This window comes from Heterodontus francisci, chromosome 17 (assembly GCF_036365525.1).
Source record: "Heterodontus francisci isolate sHetFra1 chromosome 17, sHetFra1.hap1, whole genome shotgun sequence".
In the NCBI taxonomy this organism is placed as follows: Eukaryota; Metazoa; Chordata; class Chondrichthyes; order Heterodontiformes; family Heterodontidae; genus Heterodontus; species Heterodontus francisci.
Genome location: NC_090387.1, coordinates 93,427,507 through 93,452,750, shown reverse-complemented (window position 1 = coordinate 93,452,750; position 25,244 = coordinate 93,427,507).

Sequence of the window (25,244 nt, the reverse complement as noted above, 5' to 3'; positions counted from 1 at the left end):
AGTGTATGTTACCTGGGCCCACTGCCCTCCCCCAGCCACACCTGCTCTTTGTTTTCTCAATGAAATTGATCCGGATGAAACTGACGAGAACAGCTGCCGATACTTTAATCTCCGATCCTGCTGTCTTCACAGTCCAGAGCGTCTGCAGCCACGGCATGCGGTAAGTCCATTGAGGTGAAGAAGGAGCTGCGGGACCCGAGAGAAGTCTTGTGAAAAGGTGCCCCGAACACCCAAAAAATCCACGAACGGCCCCCCCGGCCGCAACTTCAAAGCGCCCGCGGGAGATGGCTCGGAGAGCATCTGCAGCGCACTGTCGGCAATACTGCATGCCTTTATTTAAACCACTGCAAAAAAAAAAACCCTTAGCAAATGTAATCACCTCTAAGTCTGCCAAATGATGCTTCACCTCCCGAAGGACGTGGATGAGCTTTCCGGACGTCGATGGTGGGCACTGAGGAAATGGCTTATTACCTGCACCAGATTCCACCCCCCCTCCCCCCCCCCTTTACCCCCCTTCCACCCCCCCCACCCCCGTCCCCTTCCCTGCTCCACCCTCTCAGCTCACCCCCTCACAACCCCGTCCCAGCCCACCCCCCCCTCGCACCATCTTCACCCCGCACCCCCTTCCCCTGCACCCTTCCCCCTTGCATCCCCTCCTCCCACCGGCACCATCCTACACCTGTGTAGGGGCCCCAACAACCCCACTGCCTTGTGGGCGTCTCGGGAGAGACCAAGGCTAAGGGAGTAAACCCTAACAGAAAATCCGGAGCGGAACCCCGTAGGCGGTCATGTGTCACCTTTGGCATGTTTCCGGCAGTTCCTGCAGCCATACTGGTGCCAAACGTCGTGTCCTGCACTCCTTTGGACCCCACCAGAAAGGCCGAGAGGGGGGTTTTGACGACTGGGCAACTCTCAACCTCCATAAATTTGCCCAGGCATGCGCCATGGAGAGGTCACTCCATAGTTGCCTCACAGCGACTGAAACAACACGGAAGGCAGCAGTTACGGGTTATAAGTCCAGATAAATTGGCGTAGAAACTGGGCGCCACGGGTTGCCTTTGTCGGTGGGAGAGGTCATTGCACCTCACTGGACAGCTACCGCCCGCCTCAAACCGGGCAGCCCCCGGTCAATAAGGTTCTGTCCCGCCACAGTCTGCCTGCTTCAATGGGTGCTTGGAGCTCAGGGTCATTGCCCGAAAGGTGGACTGACACACCGCACCAAACAACATGAAAAAAGGTACCAGCCCTTCGCTTTGCAAGCTGGAACGTCAGAACTATGTGTCCTGGCCTGTCGGAAGACCTTACACAAATCAACGATTCTCGGAAGACCGCCATCATTAACAACGAGCTCAGTAGACTCAATGTGGACATTGCAGCACTTCAGGAGACTCGCCTCCCCGCGAGTGGCTCTCTAGCAGAGCAAGACTACACCTTCTTCTGGCAGGGCAGGGATCCTGAAGAACCAAGACAGCATGGAGTGGGCTTCGCCATCAGAAACTCCTTGCTCAGCATGATAGAGCCTCCCTCAAATGGCTCGGAACGCATACTGTCCATCCGACTGCTCACCACCTCTGGTCCAGTACACCTACTCAGCATCTATGCTCCAACACTCTGCTCCCCACCTGAAGCTAAAGACCAGTTCTATGAACAACTCCATAATATCATTAGCAGCATCCCCAACACCGAACACCTATTCCTGCTGGGGGACTTTAATGCCAGGGTTGGGGCCGACCATGACTCATGGCCCTCCTGCCTTGGGCGCTATGGCGTTGGAAGGATGAATGAGAACGGGCAGAGACTGCTTGAGTTGTGTACCTATCATAACCTCTGCATCACCAACTCGTTCTTTCACACTAAACCCTGTCACCAGGTTTCATGGAGGCACCCAAGATCACGTCGTTGGCACCAGCTAGACCTCATTGTCACAAGGCGAGCCGCCTTAAACAGTGTTCAAATCACACGCAGCTTCCACAGTGCGGACTGCGACACCGACCACTCCCTGGTGTGCAGCAAGGTTAGACTCAGACCAAAGAAGTTGCATCATTCCAAGCAGAAGGGCCACCCGCGCATCAACACGAGCAGAATTTCTCACCCACAGCTGTTACAAAAATTTCTAAATTCACTTGTAACAGCCCTTCAAAACACTCCCACAGGGGATGCTGAGACCAAGTGGGCCCACATCAGAGACGCCATCTATGAGTCAGCTTTGACCACCTACGGCAAAAGTGCGAAGAGAAATGCAGACTGGTTTCAATCTCATAATGAAGAGCTGGAACCTGTCATAGCCGCTCAGTGCATTGCACTTTTGAACTACAAGAAAGCCCCCAGCGATTTAACATCCGCAGCACTTAAAGCAGCCAGAAGTACTGCACAAAGAACAGCTAGGCGTTGCGCAAACGACTACTGGCAACACCTATGCAGTCATATTCAGCTGGCCTCAGTCACCGGAAACATCAGAGGAATGTATGATGGCATGAAGAGAGCTCTTGGGCCAACCATCAAGAAGATCGCCCCCCTCAAATCTAAATCGGGGGACATAATCACTGACCAACGCAAACAGATGGACCGCTGGGTTGAGCACTACCTAGAACTGTACTCCAGGGAGAATGCTGTCACTGAGACTGCCCTCAATGCAGCCCAGCCTCTACCAGTCATGGATGAGCTGGACATACAGCCAACCAAATCGGAACTCAGTGATGCCATTGATTCCCTAGCCAGCGGAAAAGCCCCTGGGAAGGACAGCATTACCCCTGAAATAATCAAGAGTGCCAAGCCTGCTATACTCTCAGCACTACATGAACTGCTATGCCTGTGCTGGGACGAGGGAGCAGTACCCCAGGACATGCGCGATGCCAACATCATCACCCTCTATAAAAACAAAGGTGACCGCGGTGACTGCAACAACTACCGTGGAATCTCCCTGCTCAGCATAGTGGGGAAAGTCTTTGCTCGAGTCGCTCTGAACAGGCTCCAGAAGCTGGCCGAGCGCGTCTACCCTGAGGCACAGTGTGGCTTTCGTGCAGAGAGATCGACTATTGACATGCTGTTCTCCCTTCGTCAGATACAGGAGAAATGCCGTGAACAACAGATGCCCCTCTACATTGCTTTCATTGATCTCACCAAAGCCTTTGACCTCGTCAGCAGACGTGGTCTCTTCAGACTACTAGAAAAGATCGGATGTCCACCAAAGCTACTAAGTATCATCACCTCATTCCATGACAATATGAAAGGCACAATTCAACATGGTGGCTCCTCATCAGAGCCTTTTCCCATCCTGAGTGGTGTGAAACAGGGCTGTGTTCTCGCACCCACACTTTTTGGGATTTTCTTCTCCCTGCTGCTTTCACATGCGTTCAAATCCTCTGAAGAAGGAATTTTCCTCCACACAAGATCAGGGGGCAGGTTGTTCAACCTTGCCCATCTAAGAGCGAAGTCCAAAGTACGGAAAGTCCTCATCAGAGAACTCCTCTTTGCTGACGATGCTGCTTTAACATCTCACACTGAAGAATGCCTGCAGAGTCTCATCGACAGGTTTGCGTCTGCCTGCAATGAATTTGGCCTAACCATCAGCCTCAAGAAAACGAACATCATGGGGCAGGATGTCAGAAATGCTCCATCCATCAATATTGGCGACCACGCACTGGAAGTGGTTCAAGAGTTCACCTACCTAGGCTCAACTATCACCAGTAACCTGTCTCTAGATGCAGAAATCAACAAGCGCATGGGTAAGGCTTCCACTGCTATGTCCAGACTGGCCAAGAGAGTGTGGGAAAATGGCGCACTGACACGGAACACAAAAGTCCGAGTGTATCAGGCCTGTGTCCTCAGTACCTTGCTCTACGGCAGCGAGGCCTGGACAACGTATGCCAGCCAAGAGCGACGTCTCAATTCATTCCATCTTCGCTGCCTTCGGAGAATACTTGGCATCAGGTGGCAGGGCTATATCTCCAACACAGAAGTCCTTGAAGCGGCCAACATCCCCAGCTTATACACACTACTGAGTCAGCGGCGCTTGAGATGGCTTGGCCATGTGAGCCGCATGGAAGATGGCAGGATCCCCAAAGACACATTGTACAGTGAGCTCGCCACTGGTATCAGACCCACCGGCCGTCCATGTCTCCGTTATAAAGACGTCTGCAAACGCGACATGAAATCGTGTGACATTGATCACAAGTCGTGGGAGTCAGTTGCCAGCATTCGCCAGAGCTGGCGGGCAGCCATAAAGACAGGGCTAAATTGTGGCGAGTCGAAGAGACTTAGTAGTTGGCAGGAAAAAAGACAGAGGCGCAAGGGGAGAGCCAACTGTGCAACAGCCCCAACAAACAAATTTCTCTGCAGCACCTGTGGAAGAGCCTGTCACTCCAGAATTGGCCTTTATAGCCACTCCAGGCGCTGCTTCACAAACCACTGACCACCTCCAGGCGCGTATCCATTGTCTCTCGAGATAAGGAGGCCCAAAAGAAAGAAAAAGAAGAACACATCCTGTGCTCACACTCACAGTGTCAATATCAGAACAGCTCACATCCTGTGCTCACACTCAGTGTCAATTTCAGAACAGCTCACATCCTGTACCCCGCACTCACAGTGTCAATATCAGAACAGCTCACATCCTGTACCCCGCACTCACAGTGTCAATTTCAGAACAGCTCACATCCTGTACCCTGCACTCACAGTGTCAATATCAGAACAGCTCACATCCTGTACCCCGCACGCACATTGTCAATATCAGAACAGCTCACATCCTGTAGCCCGCAATCACAGTGTCAATATCAGAACAGCTCACATCCTGTACCCTGCACTCACAGTGTCAATATCAGAACAGCGCACATCCTGTGCTCACACTCACATTTTCAAAATCAGAACAGCACACATCCTGTGCTCACTCTCACAGTGTCAATATCAGAACAGCTCACATCCTGTGCTCACACTCACAGTGTCAATATCAGAACAGCTCACATCCTGTAGCCCGCACTCACTGTGTCAATATCAGAACAGCTCACATCCTGTAGCCCGCAATCACAGTGTCAATATCAGAACAGCTCACATCCTGTACCCTGCACTCACAGTGTCAATATCAGAACAGCTCACATCCTGTGCTCACACTCACAGTGTCAATTTCAGAACAACTCACATCCTGTACCCCGCCCTCACTGTGTCAATATCAGAACAGCTCACATCCTGTGCTCACACTCACAGTGTCAATATCAGAACAGCTCACATCCTGTACCCCGCACTCACAGTGTCAATTTCAGAACAACTCACATCCTGTACCCCGCCCTCACTGTGTCAATATCAGAACAGCTCACATCCTGTGCTCACACTCACAGTGTCAATATCAGAACAGCTCACATCCTGTGCTCACACTCACAGTGTCAATATCAGAACAGCTCACATCCTGTACCCCGCACTCAGTGTCAATTTCAGAACAGCTCACATCCTGTACCACGCACTCACAGTGTCAATATCAGAACAGCTCACATCCTGTACCCCGCACTCATAGTGTCAATATCACAACAGCTCACATCCTGTGCTCACACTCACAGTGTCAATATCAGAACAGCTCACATCCTGTACCACGCACTCATAGTGTCAATATCACAACAGCTCACATCCTGTGCTCACACTCACAGTGTCAATTTCAGAACAGCTCACATCCTGTGCTCACACTCACATTGTCAAGATCAGAACAGCTCACATCCTGCAACCACACGCACAGTGTCAATCGCAGAACACCGCACATCCTGTAGCCGCACACACATTGTCAATATCAGAACAGCTCACATCCTGTAGCCGCACTCACATTGTCAATTTCAGAACAGCTCACATCCTGTACCCCGCACTCACAGTGTGAATATCAGAACAGCTCACATCCTGTACCCCGCACTGACAGTGTCAATATCAGAACAGCTCACATCCTGTGCTCACACTCACATTGTCAATATCAGAACAGCTCACATCCGGTACCCCGCTCTCACAATGTCAATATCAGAACAGCTCACATCCTGTAGCCGAACTCACATTGTCAATTTCAGAACAGCTCACATCCTGTACACCGCACTGACAGTGTCAATATCAGAACAGCTCACATCCTCTACCCCGCACTGACAGTGTCAATATCAGAACAGCTCACATCCGGTGCTCACACTCACAGTGTCAATATCAGAACAGCTCACATCCTGTACCCCGCACTGACAGTGTCAATATCAGAACAGCTCACATCCTGTGCTCACACTCACATTGTCAATATCAGAACAGCTCACATCCTGTACCCCGCACTGACAGTGTCAATATCAGAACAGCTCACATCCTGTGCTCACACTCACAGTGTCAATATCAGAACAGCTCACATCCTGTGCTCACACTCACATTGTCAAGATCAGAACAGCTCACATCCTGTAACCACACGCACAGTGTCAATCGCAGAAGACCGCACATCCTGTAGCCGCACTCACATTGTCAATATCAGAACAGCTCACATCCTGTAGCCGCACTCACATTGTCAATTTCAGAACAGCTCACATCCTGTACCCCGCACTGACAGTGTCAATATCAGAACAGCTCACATCCTGTACCCCGCACTGACAGTGTCAATATCAGAACAGCTCACATCCTGTGCTCACACTCACATTGTCAATATCAGAACAGCTCACATCCGGTACCCCGCTCTCACAATGTCAATATCAGAACAGCTCACATCCTGTAGCCGCACTTACATTGTCAATTTCAGAACAGCTCACATCCTGTACCCCGCACTGACAGTGTCAATACCAGAACAGCTCACATCCTGTCCCCCGCACTGACAGTGTCAATATCAGAACAGCTCACATCCTGTGCTCACACTCACAGTGTCAATATCAGAACAGCTCACATCCTGTACCCCGCACTGACAGTGTCAATATCAGAACAGCTCACATCCTGTGCTCACACTCACATTGTCAATATCAGAACAGCTCACATCCTGTACCCCGCACTGACAGTGTCAATATCAGAACAGCTCACATCCTGTGCTTACACTCACAGTGTCAATATCAGAACAGCTCACATCCTGTGCTCACACTCACATTGTCAAGATCAGAACAGCTCACATCCTGCAACCACACGCACAGTGTCAATCGCAGAACACCGCACATCCTGTAGCCGCACACACATTGTCAATATCAGAACAGCTCACATCCTGTAGCCGCACTCACATTGTCAATTTCAGAACAGCTCACATCCTGTACCCCGCACTCACAGTGTGAATATCTGAACAGCTCACATCCTGTACCCCGCACTGACAGTGTCAATATCAGAACAGCTCACATCCTGTGCTCACACTCACATTGTCAATATCAGAACTGCTCACATCCGGTACCCCGCTCTCACAATGTCAATATCAGAACAGCTCACATCCTGTAGCCGAACTCACATTGTCAATTTCAGAACAGCTCACATCCTGTACACCGCACTGACAGTGTCAATATCAGAACAGCTCACATCCTCTACCCCGCACTGACAGTGTCAATATCAGAACAGCTCACATCCGGTGCTCACACTCACAGTGTCAATATCAGAACAGCTCACATCCTGTACCCCGCACTGACAGTGTCAATATCAGAACAGCTCACATCCTGTGCTCACACTCACATTGTCAATATCAGAACAGCTCACATCCTGTACCCCGCACTGACAGTGTCAATATCAGAACAGCTCACATCCTGTGCTCACACTCACAGTGTCAATATCAGAACAGCTCACATCCTGTGCTCACACTCACATTGTCAAGATCAGAACAGCTCACATCCTGTAACCACACGCACAGTGTCAATCGCAGAAGACCGCACATCCTGTAGCCGCACTCACATTGTCAATATCAGAACAGCTCACATCCTGTAGCCGCACTCACATTGTCAATTTCAGAACAGCTCACATCCTGTACCCCGCACTGACAGTGTCAATATCAGAACAGCTCACATCCTGTACCCCGCACTGACAGTGTCAATATCAGAACAGCTCACATCCTGTGCTCACACTCACATTGTCAATATCAGAACAGCTCACATCCGGTACCCCGCTCTCACAATGTCAATATCAGAACAGCTCACATCCTGTAGCCGCACTTACATTGTCAATTTCAGAACAGCTCACATCCTGTACCCCGCACTGACAGTGTCAATACCAGAACAGCTCACATCCTGTCCCCCGCACTGACAGTGTCAATATCAGAACAGCTCACATCCTGTGCTCACACTCACAGTGTCAATATCAGAACAGCTCACATCCTGTACCCCGCACTGACAGTGTCAATATCAGAACAGCTCACATCCTGTGCTCACACTCACATTGTCAATATCAGAACAGCTCACATCCTGTACCCCGCACTGACAGTGTCAATATCAGAACAGCTCACATCCTGTGCTCACACTCATTTTGTCAATATCAGAACAGCTCACATCCTGTACCCCGCACTCACTGTGTCAATATCAGAACAGCTCACATCCTGTGCTCACACTCACATTGTCAATATCAGAACAGCTCACATCCGGTACCCCGCACTTACATTGTCAATTTCAGAACAGCTCACGTCCTGTACCCCGCACTGACAGTGTCAATATCAGAACAGCTCACATCCTGTGCTCACACTCACATTGTCAATATCAGAACAGCTCACATCCGGTACCCCGCACTCACATTGTCAATTTCAGAACAGCTCACGTCCTGTACCCCACAATCACAGTGTCAATATCAGAACAGCTCACAGCCTGTGCTCACACTCACATTGTCAATATCAGAACAGCTCACATCCTGTGCTCACACTCAGTGTCAATATCAGAACAGCTCACATCCTGTGCTCACACTCACAGTGTCAATATCAGAACAGCTCACATCCTGTGCTCACACTCACATTGTCAATATCAGAACAGCTCACATCCTGTACCCCGCACTCAGTGTCAATATCAGATCAGCTCACATCCTGTGCTCACACTCACATTGTCAATATCAGAACAGCTCACATCCTGTACCCCGCACTCAGTGTCAATATCAGAACAGCTCACATCCTGTACCCCGCACTGAGTGTCAATATCAGAACAGCTCACATCCTGTGCTCACACTCACAGTGTCAATATCAGAACAGCTCATATCGTGTACCCCGCACTCACTTTATCAATATCAGAACAGCTCACATCCATTCGCCCGCACTCACAGTGTCAATATCAGAACAGCTCACAATCTGTACCCGCAATCACTGTGTCAATCCCAGAACAGCTCACATCCTGTACCCCGCACTCAGTGTCAATATCAGAACAGCTCACTGCCTGTGCTCACACTCACATTGTCAATATCAGAACAGCTCACATCCTGTGCTCACTCTCACAGTGTCAATATCAGAACAGCTCACATCCTGAGCTCACACTCACAGTGTCAATATCAGAACAGCTCACATCCTGTACCATGCACTCAGTGTCAATATCAGAACAGCTCACATCCTGTAGCCCCCACTCACAGTGTCAATATCAGAACAGCTCACATCCTGTACCCACACTCACAGTGTCAATATCAGATCAGCTCACATCCTGTGCTCACACTCACATTGTCAATATCAGAACAGCTCACATCCTGTACCCCGCACTCAGTGTCAATATCAGAACAGCTCACATCCTGTACCCCGCACTGAGTGTCAATATCAGAACAGCTCACATCCTGTGCTCACACTCACAGTGTCAATATCAGAACAGCTCATATCGTGTACCCCGCACTCACTTTATCAATATCAGAACAGCTCACATCCATTCGCCCGCACTCACAGTGTCAATATCAGAACAGCTCACAATCTGTACCCGCAATCACTGTGTCAATCCCAGAACAGCTCACCTCCTGTACCCCGCACTCAGTGTCAATATCAGAACAGCTCACAGCCTGTGCTCACACTCACATTGTCAATATCAGAACAGCTCACATCCTGTGCTCACTCTCACAGTGTCCATATCAGAAGAGCTCACATCCTGAGCTCACACTCACAGTGTCAATATCAGAACAGCTCACATCCTGTACCATGCACTCAGTGTCAATATCAGAACAGCTCACATCCTGTAGCCCCCACTCACAGTGTCAATATCAGAACAGCTCACATCCTGTACCCACACTCACAGTGTCAATATCAGAACAGCTCACATCCTGTACCCCACATTCACTGTGTCAATATCAGAACAGCTCAAATCCTGCACCCTGCTCTCACATTGTCAATATCAGAACAGCTCACATCCTGTACCCCGCCCTCACTGTGTCAATATCAGAACAGCTCACATCCTGTGCTCACACTCACAGTGTCAATATCAGAACAGCTCACATCCTGTGCTCACACTCACAGTGTCAATATCAGAACAGCTCACATCCTGTACCACGCACTCACAGTGTCAATATCAGAACAGCTCACATCCTGTACCCCGCACTCATAGTGTCAATATCACAACAGCTCACATCCTGTGCTCACACTCACAGTGTCAATATCAGAACAGCTCACATCCTGTACCCCGCACTCATAGTGTCAATATCACAACAGCTCACATCCTGTGCTCACACTCACAGTGTCAATATCAGAACAGCTCACATCCTGTGCTCACACTCACAGTGTCAATATCAGAACAGCTCACATCCTGTACCCCGCACTCACAGTGTCAATTTCAGAACAACTCACATCCTGTACCCCGCCCTCACTGTGTCAATATCAGAACAGCTCACATCCTGTGCTCACACTCACAGTGTCAATATCGGAACAGCTCACATCCTGTGCTCACACTCACAGTGTCAATATCAGAACAGCTCACATCCTGTACCCCGCACTCAGTGTCAATTTCAGAACAGCTCACATCCTGTACCACGCACTCACAGTGTCAATATCAGAACAGCTCACATCCTGTACCCCGCACTCATAGTGTCAATATCACAACAGCTCACATCCTGTGCTCACACTCACAGTGTCAATATCAGAACAGCTCACATCCTGTACCACGCACTCATAGTGTCAATATCACAACAGCTCACATCCTGTGCTCACACTCACAGTGTCAATTTCAGAACAGCTCACATCCTGTGCTCACACTCACATTGTCAAGATCAGAACAGCTCACATCCTGCAACCACACGCACAGTGTCAATCGCAGAACACCGCACATCCTGTAGCCGCACACACATTGTCAATATCAGAACAGCTCACATCCTGTAGCCGCACTCACATTGTCAATTTCAGAACAGCTCACATCCTGTACCCCGCACTCACAGTGTGAATATCAGAACAGCTCACATCCTGTACCCCGCACTGACAGTGTCAATATCAGAACAGCTCACATCCTGTGCTCACACTCACATTGTCAATATCAGAACAGCTCACATCCGGTACCCCGCTCTCACAATGTCAATATCAGAACAGCTCACATCCTGTAGCCGAACTCACATTGTCAATTTCAGAACAGCTCACATCCTGTACACCGCACTGACAGTGTCAATATCAGAACAGCTCACATCCTCTACCCCGCACTGACAGTGTCAATATCAGAACAGCTCACATCCGGTGCTCACACTCACAGTGTCAATATCAGAACAGCTCACATCCTGTACCCCGCACTGACAGTGTCAATATCAGAACAGCTCACATCCTGTGCTCACACTCACATTGTCAATATCAGAACAGCTCACATCCTGTACCCCGCACTGACAGTGTCAATATCAGAACAGCTCACATCCTGTGCTCACACTCACAGTGTCAATATCAGAACAGCTCACATCCTGTGCTCACACTCACATTGTCAAGATCAGAACAGCTCACATCCTGTAACCACACGCACAGTGTCAATCGCAGAAGACCGCACATCCTGTAGCCGCACTCACATTGTCAATATCAGAACAGCTCACATCCTGTAGCCGCACTCACATTGTCAATTTCAGAACAGCTCACATCCTGTACCCCGCACTGACAGTGTCAATATCAGAACAGCTCACATCCTGTACCCCGCACTGACAGTGTCAATATCAGAACAGCTCACATCCTGTGCTCACACTCACATTGTCAATATCAGAACAGCTCACATCCGGTACCCCGCTCTCACAATGTCAATATCAGAACAGCTCACATCCTGTAGCCGCACTTACATTGTCAATTTCAGAACAGCTCACATCCTGTACCCCGCACTGACAGTGTCAATACCAGAACAGCTCACATCCTGTCCCCCGCACTGACAGTGTCAATATCAGAACAGCTCACATCCTGTGCTCACACTCACAGTGTCAATATCAGAACAGCTCACATCCTGTACCCCGCACTGACAGTGTCAATATCAGAACAGCTCACATCCTGTGCTCACACTCACATTGTCAATATCAGAACAGCTCACATCCTGTACCCCGCACTGACAGTGTCAATATCAGAACAGCTCACATCCTGTGCTCACACTCACAGTGTCAATATCAGAACAGCTCACATCCTGTGCTCACACTCACATTGTCAAGATCAGAACAGCTCACATCCTGCAACCACACGCACAGTGTCAATCGCAGAACACCGCACATCCTGTAGCCGCACACACATTGTCAATATCAGAACAGCTCACATCCTGTAGCCGCACTCACATTGTCAATTTCAGAACAGCTCACATCCTGTACCCCGCACTCACAGTGTGAATATCAGAACAGCTCACATCCTGTACCCCGCACTGACAGTGTCAATATCAGAACAGCTCACATCCTGTGCTCACACTCACATTGTCAATATCAGAACTGCTCACATCCGGTACCCCGCTCTCACAATGTCAATATCAGAACAGCTCACATCCTGTAGCCGAACTCACATTGTCAATTTCAGAACAGCTCACATCCTGTACACCGCACTGACAGTGTCAATATCAGAACAGCTCACATCCTCTACCCCGCACTGACAGTGTCAATATCAGAACAGCTCACATCCGGTGCTCACACTCACAGTGTCAATATCAGAACAGCTCACATCCTGTACCCCGCACTGACAGTGTCAATATCAGAACAGCTCACATCCTGTGCTCACACTCACATTGTCAATATCAGAACAGCTCACATCCTGTACCCCGCACTGACAGTGTCAATATCAGAACAGCTCACATCCTGTGCTCACACTCACAGTGTCAATATCAGAACAGCTCACATCCTGTGCTCACACTCACATTGTCAAGATCAGAACAGCTCACATCCTGTAACCACACGCACAGTGTCAATCGCAGAAGACCGCACATCCTGTAGCCGCACTCACATTGTCAATATCAGAACAGCTCACATCCTGTAGCCGCACTCACATTGTCAATTTCAGAACAGCTCACATCCTGTACCCCGCACTGACAGTGTCAATATCAGAACAGCTCACATCCTGTACCCCGCACTGACAGTGTCAATATCAGAACAGCTCACATCCTGTGCTCACACTCACATTGTCAATATCAGAACAGCTCACATCCGGTACCCCGCTCTCACAATGTCAATATCAGAACAGCTCACATCCTGTAGCCGCACTTACATTGTCAATTTCAGAACAGCTCACATCCTGTACCCCGCACTGACAGTGTCAATACCAGAACAGCTCACATCCTGTCCCCCGCACTGACAGTGTCAATATCAGAACAGCTCACATCCTGTGCTCACACTCACAGTGTCAATATCAGAACAGCTCACATCCTGTACCCCGCACTGACAGTGTCAATATCAGAACAGCTCACATCCTGTGCTCACACTCACATTGTCAATATCAGAACAGCTCACATCCTGTACCCCGCACTGACAGTGTCAATATCAGAACAGCTCACATCCTGTGCTCACACTCATTTTGTCAATATCAGAACAGCTCACATCCTGTACCCCGCACTCACTGTGTCAATATCAGAACAGCTCACATCCTGTGCTCACACTCACATTGTCAATATCAGAACAGCTCACATCCGGTACCCCGCACTTACATTGTCAATTTCAGAACAGCTCACGTCCTGTACCCCGCACTGACAGTGTCAATATCAGAACAGCTCACATCCTGTGCTCACACTCACATTGTCAATATCAGAACAGCTCACATCCGGTACCCCGCACTCACATTGTCAATTTCAGAACAGCTCACGTCCTGTACCCCACAATCACAGTGTCAATATCAGAACAGCTCACAGCCTGTGCTCACACTCACATTGTCAATATCAGAACAGCTCACATCCTGTGCTCACACTCAGTGTCAATATCAGAACAGCTCACATCCTGTGCTCACACTCACAGTGTCAATATCAGAACAGCTCACATCCTGTGCTCACACTCACATTGTCAATATCAGAACAGCTCACATCCTGTACCCCGCACTCAGTGTCAATATCAGATCAGCTCACATCCTGTGCTCACACTCACATTGTCAATATCAGAACAGCTCACATCCTGTACCCCGCACTCAGTGTCAATATCAGAACAGCTCACATCCTGTACCCCGCACTGAGTGTCAATATCAGAACAGCTCACATCCTGTGCTCACACTCACAGTGTCAATATCAGAACAGCTCATATCGTGTACCCCGCACTCACTTTATCAATATCAGAACAGCTCACATCCATTCGCCCGCACTCACAGTGTCAATATCAGAACAGCTCACAATCTGTACCCGCAATCACTGTGTCAATCCCAGAACAGCTCACATCCTGTACCCCGCACTCAGTGTCAATATCAGAACAGCTCACTGCCTGTGCTCACACTCACATTGTCAATATCAGAACAGCTCACATCCTGTGCTCACTCTCACAGTGTCAATATCAGAACAGCTCACATCCTGAGCTCACACTCACAGTGTCAATATCAGAACAGCTCACATCCTGTACCATGCACTCAGTGTCAATATCAGAACAGCTCACATCCTGTAGCCCCCACTCACAGTGTCAATATCAGAACAGCTCACATCCTGTACCCACACTCACAGTGTCAATATCAGATCAGCTCACATCCTGTGCTCACACTCACATTGTCAATATCAGAACAGCTCACATCCTGTACCCCGCACTCAGTGTCAATATCAGAACAGCTCACATCCTGTACCCCGCACTGAGTGTCAATATCAGAACAGCTCACATCCTGTGCTCACACTCACAGTGTCAATATCAGAACAGCTCATATCGTGTACCCCGCACTCACTTTATCAATATCAGAACAGCTCACATCCATTCGCCCGCACTCACAGTGTCAATATCAGAACAGCTCACAATCTGTACCCGCAATCACTGTGTCAATCCCAGAACAGCTCACCTCCTGTACCCCGCACTCAGTGTCAATATCAGAACAGCTCACAGCCTGTGCTCACACTCACATTGTCAATATCAGAACAGCTCACATCCTGTGCTCACTCTCACAGTGTCCATATCAGAAGAGCTCACATCCTGAGCTCACACTCACAGTGTCAATATCAGAACAGCTCACATCCTGTACCATGCACTCAGTGTCAATATCAGAACAGCTCACATCCTGTAGCCCCCACTCACAGTGTCAATATCAGAACAGCTCACATCCTGTACCCACACTCACAGTGTCAATATCAGAACAGCTCACATCCTGTACCCCACATTCACTGTGTCAATATCAGAACAGCTCAAATCCTGCACCCTGCTCTCACATTGTCAATATCAGAACAGCTCACATCCTGTACCCCGCCCTCACTGTGTCAATATCAGAACAGCTCACATCCTGTGCTCACACTCACAGTGTCAATATCAGAACAGCTCACATCCTGTGCTCACACTCACAGTGTCAATATCAGAACAGCTCACATCCTGTACCACGCACTCACAGTGTCAATATCAGAACAGCTCACATCCTGTACCCCGCACTCATAGTGTCAATATCACAACAGCTCACATCCTGTGCTCACACTCACAGTGTCAATATCAGAACAGCTCACATCCTGTACCCCGCACTCATAGTGTCAATATCACAACAGCTCACATCCTGTGCTCACACTCACAGTGTCAATATCAGAACAGCTCACATCCTGTGCTCACACTCACATTGTCAAGATCAGAACAGCTCACATCCTGTACCCCGCACTCAGTGTCAATATCAGAACAGCTCACATCCTGTACCCCGCACTCACAGTGTCAATATCAGAAGAGCTCACATCCTGTGCTCACACTCACATTGTCAATATCAGAACAGCTCACATCCGGTACCCCGCTCTCACAATGTCAATATCAGAACAGCTCACATCCTGTAGCCGAACTCACATTGTCAATTTCAGAACAGCTCACATCCTGTACACCGCACTGACAGTGTCAATATCAGAACAGCTCACATCCTCTACCCCGCACTGACAGTGTCAATATCAGAACAGCTCACATCCGGTGCTCACACTCACAGTGTCAATATCAGAACAGCTCACATCCTGTACCCCGCACTGACAGTGTCAATATCAGAACAGCTCACATCCTGTGCTCACACTCACATTGTCAATATCAGAACAGCTCACATCCTGTACCCCGCACTGACAGTGTCAATATCAGAACAGCTCACATCCTGTGCTCACACTCACAGTGTCAATATCAGAACAGCTCACATCCTGTGCTCACACTCACATTGTCAAGATCAGAACAGCTCACATCCTGTAACCACACGCACAGTGTCAATCGCAGAAGACCGCACATCCTGTAGCCGCACTCACATTGTCAATATCAGAAAAGCTCACATCCTGTAGCCGCACTCACATTGTCAATTTCAGAACAGCTCACATCCTGTACCCCGCACTGACAGTGTCAATATCAGAACAGCTCACATCCTGTACCCCGCACTGACAGTGTCAATATCAGAACAGCTCACATCCTGTGCTCACACTCACATTGTCAATATCAGAACAGCTCACATCCGGTACCCCGCTCTCACAATGTCAATATCAGAACAGCTCACATCCTGTAGCCGCACTTACATTGTCAATTTCAGAACAGCTCACATCCTGTACCCCGCACTGACGGTGTCAATACCAGAACAGCTCACATCCTGTCCCCCGCACTGACAGTGTCAATATCAGAACAGCTCACATCCTGTGCTCACACTCACAGTGTCAATATCAGAACAGCTCACATCCTGTACCCCGCACTGACAGTGTCAATATCAGAACAGCTCACATCCTGTGCTCACACTCACATTGTCAATATCAGAACAGCTCACATCCTGTACCCCGCACTGACAGTGTCAATATCAGAACAGCTCACATCCTGTGCTCACACTCACAGTGTCAATATCAGAACAGCTCACATCCTGTGCTCACACTCACATTGTCAAGATCAGAACAGCTCACATCCTGCAACCACACGCACAGTGTCAATCGCAGAACACCGCACATCCTGTAGCCGCACAAACATTGTCAATATCAGAACAGCTCACATCCTGTAGCCGCACTCACATTGTCAATTTCAGAACAGCTCACATCCTGTACCCCGCACTCACAGTGTGAATATCAGAACAGCTCACATCCTGTACCCCGCACTGACAGTGTCAATATCAGAACAGCTCACATCCTGTGCTCACACTCACATTGTCAATATCAGAACAGCTCACATCCGGTACCCCGCTCTCACAATGTCAATATCAGAACAGCTCACATCCTGTAGCCGAACTCACATTGTCAATTTCAGAACAGCTCACATCCTGTACACCGCACTGACAGTGTCAATATCAGAACAGCTCACATCCTCTACCCCGCACTGACAGTGTCAATATCAGAACAGCTCACATCCGGTGCTCACACTCACAGTGTCAATATCAGAACAGCTCACATCCTGTACCCCGCACTGACAGTGTCAATATCAGAACAGCTCACATCCTGTGCTAACACTCACATTGTCAATATCAGAACAGCTCACATCCTGTACCCCGCACTGACAGTGTCAATATCAGAACAGCTCACATCATGTGCTCACACTCACAGTGTCAATATCAGAACAGCTCACATCCTGTGCTCACACTCACATTGTCAAGATCAGAACAGCTCACATCCTGTAACCACACGCACAGTGTCAATCGCAGAAGACCGCACATCCTGTAGCCGCACTCACATTGTCAATATCAGAACAGCTCACATGCTGTAGCCGCACTCACATTGTCAATTTCAGAACAGCTCACATCCTGTACCCCGCACTGACAGTGTCAATATCAGAACAGCTCACATCCTGTACCCCGCACTGACAGTGTCAATATCAGAACAGCTCACATCCTGTGCTCACACTCACATTGTCAATATCAGAACAGCTCACATCCGGTACCCCGCTCTCACAATGTCAATATCAGAACAGCTCACATCCTGTAGCCGCACTTACATTGTCAATTTCAGAACAGCTCACATCCTGTACCCCGCACTGACAGTGTCAATACCAGAACAGCTCACATCCTGTCCCCCGCACTGACAGTGTCAATATCAGAACAGCTCACATCCTGTGCTCACACTCACAGTGTCAATATCAGAACAGCTCACATCCTGTACCCCGCACTGACAGTGTCAATATCAGAACAGCTCACATCCTGTGCTCACACTCACATTGTCAATATCAGAACAGCTCACATCCTGTACCCCGCACTGACAGTGTCAATATCAGAACAGCTCACATCCTGTGCGCACACTCATTTTGTCAATATCAGAACAGCTCACATCCTGTACCCCGCACTCACTGTGTCAATATCAGAACAGCTCACATCCTGTGCTCACACTCACATTGTCAATATCAGAACAGCTCACATCCGGTACCCCGCACTTACATTGTCAATTTCAGAACAGCTCACGTCCTGTACCCCGCACTGACAGTGTCAATATCAGAACAGCTCACATCCTGTGCTCACACTCACATTGTCAATATCAGAACAGCTCACATCCGGTACCCCGCACTCACATTGTCAATTTCAGAACAGCTCACGTCCTGTACCCCACAATCACAGTGTCAATATTAGAACAGCTCACAGCCTGTGCTCACACTCACATTGTCAATATCAGAACAGCTCACATCCTGTGCTCACACTCAGTGTCAATATCAGAACAGCTCACATCCTGTGCTCACACTCACAGTGTCAATATCAGAACAGCTCACATCCTGTGCTCACACTCACATTGTCAATATCAGAACAGCTCACATCCTGTACCCCGCACTCAGTGTCAATATCAGATCAGCTCACATCCTGTGCTCACACTCACATTGTCAATATCAGAACAGCTCACATCCTGTACCCCGCACTCAGTGTCAATATCAGAACAGCTCACATCCTGTACCCCGCACTGAGTGTCAATATCAGAACAGCTCACATCCTGTGCTCACACTCACAGTGTCAATATCAGAACAGCTCATATCGTGTACCCCGCACTCACTTTATCAATATCAGAACAGCTCACATCCATTCGCCCGCACTCACAGTGTCAATATCAGAACAGCTCACAATCTGTACCCGCAATCACTGTGTCAATCCCAGAACAGCTCACATCCTGTACCCCGCACTCAGTGTCAATATCAGAACAGCTCACTGCCTGTGCTCACACTCACATTGTCAATATCAGAACAGCTCACATCCTGTGCTCACTCTCACAGTGTCAATATCAGAACAGCTCACATCCTGAGCTCACACTCACAGTGTCAATATCAGAACAGCTCACATCCTGTACCATGCACTCAGTGTCAATATCAGAACAGCTCACATCCTGTAGCCCCCACTCACAGTGTCAATATCAGAACAGCTCACATCCTGTGCTCACACTCACATTGTCAATATCAGAACAGCTCACATCCTGTACCATGCACTCAGTGTCAATATCAGAACAGCTCACATCCTGTAGCCCCCACTCACAGTGTCAATATCAGATCAGCTCACATCCTGTGCTCACACTCACATTGTCAATATCAGAACAGCTCACATCCTGTACCCCGCACTCAGTGTCAATATCAGAACAGCTCACATCCTGTACCCCGCACTGAGTGTCAATATCAGAACAGCTCACATCCTGTGCTCACACTCACAGTGTCAATATCAGAACAGCTCATATCGTGTACCCCGCACTCACTTTATCAATATCAGAACAGCTCACATCCATTCGCCCGCACTCACAGTGTCAATATCAGAACAGCTCACAATCTGTACCCGCAATCATGTGTCAATCCCAGAACAGCTCACATCCTGTACCCCGCACTCAGTGTCAATATCAGAACAGCTCACAGCCTGTGCTCACACTCACATTGTCAATATCAGAACAGCTCACATCCTGTGCTCACTCTCACAGTGTCCATATCAGAAGAGCTCACATCCTGAGCTCACACTCACAGTGTCAATATCAGAACAGCTCACATCCTGTACCATGCACTCAGTGTCAATATCAGAACAGCTCACATCCTGTAGCCCCCACTCACAGTGTCAATATCAGAACAGCTCACATCCTGTACCCACACTCTCAGTGTCAATATCAGAACAGCTCACATCCTGTACCCCACATTCACTGTGTCAATATCAGAACAGCTCAAATCCTGCACCCTGCTCTCACATTGTCAATATCAGAACAGCTCACATCCTGTACCCCGCCCTCACTGTGTCAATATCAGAACAGCTCACATCCTGTGCTCACACTCACAGTGTCAATATCAGAACAGCTCACATCCTGTGCTCACACTCACAGTGTCAATATCAGAACAGCTCACATCCTGTACCCTGCACTCAGTGTCAATTTCAGAACAGCTCACATCCTGTACCACGCACTCACAGTGTCAATATCAGAACAGCTCACATCCTGTACCCCGCACTCATAGTGTCAATATCACAACAGCTCACATCCTGTGCTCACACTCACAGTGTCAATATCAGAACAGCTCACATCCTGTACCCCGCACTCATAGTGTCAATATCACAACAGCTCACATCCTGTGCTCACACTCACAGTGTCAATTTCAGAACAGCTCACATCCTGTGCTCACACTCACATTGTCAAGATCAGAACAGCTCACATCCTGCAACCACACGCACAGTGTCAATCGCAGAACACCGCACATCCTGTAGCCGCACACACATTGTCAATATCAGAACAGCTCACATCCTGTAGCCGCACTCACATTGTCAATTTCAGAACAGCTCACATCCTGTACCCCGCACTCACAGTGTGAATATCAGAACAGCTCACATCCTGTACCCCGCACTGACAGTGTCAATATCAGAACAGCTCACATCCTGTGCTCACACTCACATTGTCAATATCAGAACAGCTCACATCCGGTACCCCGCTCTCACAATGTCAATATCAGAACAGCTCACATCCTGTAGCCGAACTCACATTGTCAATTTCAGAACAGCTCACATCCTGTACACCGCACTGACAGTGTCAATATCAGAACAGCTCACATCCTCTACCCCGCACTGACAGTGTCAATATCAGAACAGCTCCCATCCGGTGCTCACACTCACAGTGTCAATATCAGAACAGCTCACATCCTGTACCCCGCACTGACAGTGTCAATATCAGAACAGCTCACATCCTGTGCTCACACTCACATTGTCAATATCAGAACAGCTCACATCCTGTACCCCGCACTGACAGTGTCAATATCAGAACAGCTCACATCCTGTGCTCACACTCACAGTGTCAATATCAGAACAGCTCACATCCTGTGCTCACACTCACATTGTCAAGATCAGAACAGCTCACATCCTGTAACCACACGCACAGTGTCAATCGCAGAAGACCGCACATCCTGTAGCCGCACTCACATTGTCAATATCAGAACAGCTCACATCCTGTAGCCGCACTCACATTGTCAATATCAGAACAGCTCACATCCTGTGCTCACACTCAGTGTCAATATCAGAACAGCTCACATCCTGTGCTCACACTCACAGTGTCAATATCAGAACAGCTCACATCCTGTGCTCACACTCACATTGTCAATATCAGAAAAGCTCACATCCTGTACCCCGCACTCAGTGTCAATATCAGATCAGCTCACATCCTGTGCTCACACTCACATTGTCAATATCAGAACAGCTCACATCCTGTACCCCGCACTCAGTGTCAATATCAGAACAGCTCACATCCTGTACCCCGCACTGAGTGTCAATATCAGAACAGCTCACATCCTGTGCTCACACTCACAGTGTCAATATCAGAACAGCTCATATTGTGTACCCCGCACTCACTTTATCAATATCAGAACAGCTCACATCCATTCGCCCGCACTCACAGTGTCAATATCAGAACAGCTCACAATCTGTACCCGCAATCACTGTGTCAATCCCAGAACAGCTCACATCCTGTACCCCGCACTCAGTGTCAATATCAGAACAGCTCACTGCCTGTGCTCACACTCAGATTGTCAATATCAGAACAGCTCACATCCTGTGCCCTCTCTCACAGTGTCAATATCAGAACAGCTCACATCCTGAGCTCACACTCACAGTGTCAATATCAGAACAGCTCACATCCTGTACCATGCACTCAGTGTCAATATCAGAACAGCTCACATCCTGTAGCCCCCACTCACAGTGTCAATATCAGAACAGCTCACATCCTGTACCCACACTCACAGTGTCAATATCAGATCAGCTCACATCCTGTGCTCACACTCACATTGTCAATATCAGAACAGCTCACATCCTGTACCCCGCACTCAGTGTCAATATCAGAACAGCTCACATCCTGTGCCCCGCACTGAGTGTCAATATCAGAACAGCTCACATCCTGTGCTCACACTCACAGTGTCAATATCAGAACAGCTCATAGCGTGTACCCCGCACTCACTTTATCAATATCAGAACAGCTCACATCCATTCGCCCGCACTCACAGTGTCAATATCAGAACAGCTCACAATCTGTACCCGCAATCACTGTGTCAATCCCAGAACAGCTCACATCCTGTACCCCGCACTCAGTGTCAATATCAGAACAGCTCACAGCCTGTGCTCACACTCACATTGTCAATATCAGAACAGCTCACATCCTGTGCTCACTCTCACAGTGTCCATATCAGAAGAGCTCACATCCTGAGCTCACACTCACAGTGTCAATATCAGAACAGCTCACATCCTGTACCATGCACTCAGTGTCAATATCAGAACAGCTCACATCCTGTAGCCCCCACTCACAGTGTCAATATCAGAACAGCTCACATCCTGTACCCACACTCACAGTGTCAATATCAGAACAGCTCACATCCTGTACCCCACATTCACTGTGTCAATATCAGAACAGCTCAAATCCTGCACCCTGCTCTCACATTGTCAATATCAGAACAGCTCACATCCTGTACCCCGCCCTCACTGTGTCAATATCAGAACAGCTCACATCCTGTGCTCACACTCACAGTGTCAATATCAGAACAGCTCACATCCTGTGCTCACACTCACAGTGTCAATATCAGAACAGCTCACATCCTGTACCCCGCACTCAGTGTCAATTTCAGAACAGCTCACATCCTGTACCACGCACTCACAGTGTCAATATCAGAACAGCTCACATCCTGTACCCCGCACTCATAGTGTCAATATCACAACAGCTCACATCCTGTGCTCACACTCACAGTGTCAATATCAGAACAGCTCACATCCTGTACCCCGCACTCATAGTGTCAATATCACAACAGCTCACATCCTGTGCTCACACTCACAGTGTCAATTTCAGAACAGCTCACATCCTGTGCTCACACTCACATTGTCAAGATCAGAACAGCTCACATCCTGCAACCACACGCACAGTGTCAATCGCAGAACACCGCACATCCTGTAGCCGCACACACATTGTCAATATCAGAACAGCTCACATCCTGTAGCCGCACTCACATTGTCAATTTCAGAACAGCTCACATCCTGTACCCCGCACTCACAGTGTGAATATCAGAACAGCTCACATCCTGTACCCCGCACTGACAGTGTCAATATCAGAACAGCTCACATCCTGTGCTCACACTCACATTGTCAATATCAGAACAGCTCACATCCGGTACCCCGCTCTCACAATGTCAATATCAGAACAGCTCACATCCTGTAGCCGAACTCACATTGTCAATTTCAGAACAGCTCACATCCTGTACACCGCACTGACAGTGTCAATATCAGAACAGCTCACATCCTCTACCCCGCACTGACAGTGTCAATATCAGAACAGCTCCCATCCGGTGCTCACACTCACAGTGTCAATATCAGAACAGCTCACATCCTGTACCCCGCACTGACAGTGTCAATATCAGAACAGCTCACATCCTGTGCTCACACTCACATTGTCAATATCAGAACAGCTCACATCCTGTACCCCGCACTGACAGTGTCAATATCAGAACAGCTCACATCCTGTGCTCACACTCACAGTGTCAATATCAGAACAGCTCACATCCTGTGCTCACACTCACATTGTCAAGATCAGAACAGCTCACATCCTGTAACCACACGCACAGTGTCAATCGCAGAAGACCGCACATCCTGTAGCCGCACTCACATTGTCAATATCAGAACAGCTCACATCCCTTAGCCGCACTCACATTGTCAATTTCAGAACAGCTCACATCCTGTACCCCGCACTGACAGTGTCAATATCAGAACAGCTCACATCCTGTACCCCGCACTGACAGTGTCAATATCAGAACAGCTCACATCCTGTGCTCACACTCACATTGTCAATATCAGAACAGCTCACATCCGGTACCCCGCTCTCACAATGTCAATATCAGAACAGCTCACATCCTGTAGCCGCACTTACATTGTCAATTTCAGAACAGCTCACATCCTGTACCCCGCACTGACAGTGTCAATACCAGAACAGCTCACATCCTGTCCCCCGCACTGACAGTGTCAATATCAGAACAGCTCACATCCTGTGCTCACACTCACAGTGTCAATATCAGAACAGCTCACATCCTGTACCCCGCACTGACAGTGTCAATATCAGAACAGCTCACATCCTGTGCTCACACTCACATTGTCAATATCAGAACAGCTCACATCCTGTACCCCGCACTGACAGTGTCAATATCAGAACAGCTCACATCCTGTGCTCACACTCACTTTGTCAATATCAGAACAGCTCACATCCTGTACCCCGCACTCACTGTGTCAATATCAGAACAGCTCACATCCTGTGCTCACACTCACATTGTCAATATCAGAACAGCTCACATCCGGTACCCCGCACTTACATTGTCAATTTCAGAACAGCTCACGTCCTGTACCCCGCACTGACAGTGTCAATATCAGAACAGCTCACATCCTGTGCTCACACTCACATTGTCAATAT